This window comes from Mus musculus, chromosome 5 (assembly GCF_000001635.26).
Source record: "Mus musculus strain C57BL/6J chromosome 5, GRCm38.p6 C57BL/6J".
In the NCBI taxonomy this organism is placed as follows: Eukaryota; Metazoa; Chordata; class Mammalia; order Rodentia; family Muridae; genus Mus; species Mus musculus.
In genome coordinates, this window is record NC_000071.6 from 82,274,169 (window position 1) to 82,279,600 (window position 5,432).

Sequence of the window (5,432 nt, forward strand, 5' to 3'; positions counted from 1 at the left end):
TCTAAATATCTATGCTCCAAATGCAAGGGCAGCCACATTCATTAAAGAAATGTTAGTAAAGCTCAAAGCACACATTGCATCTAACACAATCATAGTGGGAGACTTCAACTCCCCACTCTCACCAATGGACAGATCCTGGAAATAGGATCTACAAAGACACATGGACACTAACAAAAGTTTTGAAACAAATGGATTTAACAGATATCTACAGAACATTTTATCCTAAAACAAAAGGATATATCTTCTTCTCAGCACCTCATGATACCTCTTTCAAAATTGACCATATAATTGGTCACAAAACAGGCCTCAACAGATTCAAAAATATTGAAATTACTTCATGCATCCTATCAGATTAACACGGACTAAGGCTGATCTTCAGTAACAGCATAAATAATAGAAAGCCAACATTCAGGTGGAAACTGAACAACACTCTACTCAGTGATAACTTGGTCAAGGAAGAAATAGAGAAAGATATCAAAGACTTTTTAGATTTTAATGAAAATGAAACCACAACATAATGAAACTTATAATGAAAGCAGTCCTAAGAGAAAAACTCATAGCCCTGAGTGCCTCCAAAAAGAAACTAGACAGAGCATATACTAGCAGTCTGACAGCACACCTAGAAGCTCTAGAAGGAAAGGAAGCAAATTTACCCAAAGGGAGTAGAAGGCAGGAAATAATCAAACTCAGGGCTGAAATCAACCAAGTGGGAACAAAAAGAACTATTCAAACAATCAACCAAACCAGGAGCTGGTTCTTTGAGAAAATCAACAAGATAGATAAATCCTTAGCCAAACTCAGTAGAGGGCACAGGGACACTATCGTAAGTAACAAAATCAGAAATAAAAAAGGAGGCATAAAAACAAATCCTGAGGAAATCCAAAACATCTTCAGATCCTACTACAAAAGGCTATATTCAACAAAACTGGAAAACCTGGATGAAATGGACAACTTCCTAGACAAATAGCAGGTACCAAAGTTAAATATGGATCAGATTAACAATCTATAGAGTCCCATACTCCCTGAAGAAATAGAAGCAGTCATTAGTAGTCTCCCAACCAAAAAAAAAAAAAAAAAAAAAGCCAAGGACCAGATGGGTTTAGTACAGAATTCTATCAGAACTTCAAAGAAGACCTAATTCCAAGTCTCCTCAAACTATTTCACAAAATAGAAACAGAAGGTACTCAACCCAATATATTCTATGAAGCCACAATTACTCTGATACCTAACCCACACAAAGGTCCAACAAAGAAAGAGAAACTCAGGACAATTTCCCTTATGAATATAGATGCAAAAATACTCAATCAAATCCTCATAAACCAAATCCAAGAACACATCAAAACCATCATTCATCATGACCAAGTAGGCTTCATCCCAGGGATGCAGGGATGGTTCAATATACGGAAATCCATCACGTTAATCCACTATATAAACAAACTCAAAGACAAAAAAATCACATGATCATCTCATTAGATGCTGAGAAAGCATTTGACAAAATCCAACCCCCTTTCATGATAAAAGTCATGGAAAGATCAGGAAGGCAAGGCCCATACATAAACATGATAAAAGCAATATACAGCAAACCAGTAGCCAACATCAAACTAAAGGGAGAGAAACTTAAAACAATACCACTAAAATCAAGTCTAGACAAGGCTGCCAACTTTCTCCCTACCTATTCAATATAGTACTTGAAATCCTAGCCAGAGCAATTTGACAACAAAAGGAGATCAAGGGGATACAAATTCGAAAGGAAGAAGTCAAAATATCACTATTTGCAGATGATATGATAGTATACATAAGTGACCCTAAAAATTCCACCAGAGAACTCCTAAACCCGACAAACAGCTCCAGTGAAGTAGCTGGATATAAAATTAACTCAAACAAGTCAATGGCCTTTCTCTACACAAAGGATAAACAGTATGAGAAAGAAATTAGGGAAACAACACCATTCACAATAGTCACAAATAATATAAAACACCTTGGTGTGACTCTAAGTAAGGAAGTGAAAGATCTCTATGACAGGAACTTCAAGTCTCTGAAGAAAGAATTTGAAGAAGATCTCAGAAGATGGAAAGATCTCCCATGCTCATGGATTGGCAGGATTAATATAGTAAAAATGGCTACCCTGCTGAAAGCAATCTACAGATTCAGTGCAATCCTCATCAAAATTCCAATTCAATTCTTCAATGAGTTAGAAATGGCAATTTGCAAATTCATCTGGAATAACAAAAAACCTAGAATAGCAAAAACTATTCTCAACAATAAAATAACCTCTGGTGGAATCACCATGCTTGACCTCAAGCTGTACCACAGAGCAATTGTGATGAAAACTACATGGTACTGGTACATCAACAGACAGGTAGATCAATGGAATAGAATTGAAGACCAAGAAATGAACCCACACACCTATGGTCAAGGGATCTTTGATCTTTGACAAGGGAGCTAAAACCATCCAGTGGAAAAAAGACAACATTTTCCACAAATGGTGCTGACACAACTGTCGGTTATCATGTAGAAGAATGTGAATTGATCCATTCTTATCTCCTTGTACAAAGCCCAAGTCTAAGTGGATCAAAGAACTCCACATAAAACCAGAGACACTGAAATTTATAGAGGAGAAAGTCAGGAAAAGCCTCAAAGATGTGGGCACAGGGTGCTGTAAGATCAAAAATCAACAAATGGAACTTCATAAAATTGCAAAGTTTCTGTAGGGCAAATGATACTGTCAATAAGACAAAAAGGCCACCAAGAGATTAAGAAAGAATTTTTTACCAATCCTAAATATGATAGGGGAACAATATCTAATATATACAGAGCACAAGAAGCTGAACTCCAGAAATTCAAATAACCCCATTCAAAAATGGGGTACAGAGCTAAACAAAGAATTTTAAACTGAGGAATACTGAAGGGCTGAGAAGCACTTGAAAAAATGTACAACATCCTTAATCATCAGGGAAATGCAAATAAAAACAATCTGAGATTCCACCTCCCACCAGTCAGAATGGCTAGGATCAAAAATTCAGGTGACAGCAGATGCTGGTGAGGATGTGGAGAAAGAGGAACACTTCTTTATTGTTGGTGGAATTGCAAGCTGGTACAACCCCTGTGGAAATCAGTCTTTCAGTTCCTCAGAAAACTGGTCATAGTACTACCCGGTAGATCCAGCAATATCTCTCCTGGGTATATACACAGATGATGTTCCAACTGTTAATAAGGACACATGCTCCACTATGTTCATAGCAGCTTTATTTATATTAGCCAGAAGCTAGAAACAACCAGGATGGATACAGAAACTGTGGTACATTTACACAATGGAGTACTACTCAGCTATTAAAATCAATGAATTTATGAAAATGTTGGGCAAATGGATGTATCTGGAGGATTTCACACTTAGTGCGGTAACCCAATTACAAAAGAAGTCACTTGATATGCACTCACTGATAAGTGGAAATTAGCCCAGAAGCCTAGAATACCCAAGATACAACTTCCAAAACACAAGAAAATCAAGAAGGAAGACCAACACATAGAGAATTCATTCCTCTCTAGAACAGGGAATAAAATATCCATGGAAGGAGTTGCAGAGACAAAGATTGGAGCTAAGACAAAAGTATGAACCATCCAAAGACTGCCCCACCTGGGTGTCCATCCCATAATCAGCCACCAAACGCAGACACTATTGCATATACCAGCAAGATTTTGCTGAATGGACCCTGATATAGCTTTCTCCTGTGAGGCTTTGCCAGTGCCTGGCAAACACAGAAGTGGATGCTCACAGTCAGCTATTGGATGGAACACCGGGCTCCCAATGGAGGAGCTAGAGAAAGTAACCAAGAGCTGAAGGGGTCTGCAACCCTATAGGTGGAACAACAATATGAATTAATCAGTACTCCCAGAGCTTGTGTCTCTAGCTGCATATGTAGCAGTAGATGGCCTAGTCAGCCATCATTGGGAAGAGAGGCCCCTTGGTCTAGCAAACTTTATATGCCCCAGTATAGGGCAACAGCAGGGCCAAGAATTGGAAGTGAGTGGGTAGGGGAGCAGGGTAGGAGGAGGGTATAGAACTTCTAGAGGTATCACTTTTCCTGATTTCAAAGTGTACTACAGAGCAAGAGTGGTAAAAACTTCGTGGTATTGGCATAATTACAGACAGCTTGATCAATGGAATCTAATCAAAGATACATGCCCACAAACACTTGAATTTTGACAAAGAAGCCAAAACCAAACAATGAGGGGGAAAACACCTGCAATGAAGGGTGCAGCTCTAAATAGATGTTCACATGTAGAAGAACAGAAATAGATCCAAATTTATTACTCTGCTAAAATTCATATCTAAATGACCTTACCATAAAACACATATATTAAATCTATTACAACAGGAAGTGAGGTACAACATTGAATGGATTGGTACAGGAGACAATTTCCTGACCAGAATATCAACAAGTCAGACTAAGATTAAGATTAACAATTAATAAATGGTACTTCATGAAACTGAAAAGCTTCTGTAAAGACAAAGAATACCATCAATAGGATAAAATGTCTGCCTACAGAACTGGAAAAAATCTTCACTAACCCTATATCCAAAAGAGGACTAATACCAAAAATGTATAAAGAACTCAAGAAATTAGACACCAATAAACCAAATAACCCAAAGAAAAAAAAATGGGCACAGAATTAAACAGAGAATTCTCAACAGAGGAATCTTGAAAGAAACACTTAAAGAAATGTTCAAAGTCTTCAGTCATCAGAGCAATACAAATCAAAGCGACTCTGAGATTCCACCTCACACCTATCAGAAAGGCAAAAATCAAAAACCCATGTACAGCACCTGCGAGTGAGGATGTGGGGCGAGGGTCACTTTTATCCATTGCTGTTGAGATAACACACTTGTACAACTACTTTGGAAATCAATATGGAGGCTCTATTTCAAGACCCAGCTATATTACTCCTGGGCATATATCCAAAAGATGATGTAGCACTATACAATGACATTGGCTCATCTTTGTGAGTAGCAGCTCTGTTCATAATAGCCAGAAACTGAAAACAACTTGAAAACAACGCAGATGTCCCTCAACTGAAGAATGCATAAAGAGAATTTGTTATAAATTATACAATGGAATACTATTCAGCCTTTAAAAACAAAGACATCATGATATTTGCAGGCAAGTGGATAGAACTAGAAAATGTCATCCTGAGTTAGGTAACCCAGACCCAACCAGACACTCATGGTATGTACTCCTATATAAGTGGATATTAGCTGTAAAATACAGAATAACAATGCTACATTCCACAGTCCCAAAATAAATAAATAAATAAATAAATAAATAAATAAATAAATGCTAAGGAAGAGACATGAATCTCACTCAGAAGGGAAAGTAAAATGACTGAAGGCAGAGAGGTATTTGGGGGACAGGAGGAGAGGTACAGGGGTGGGA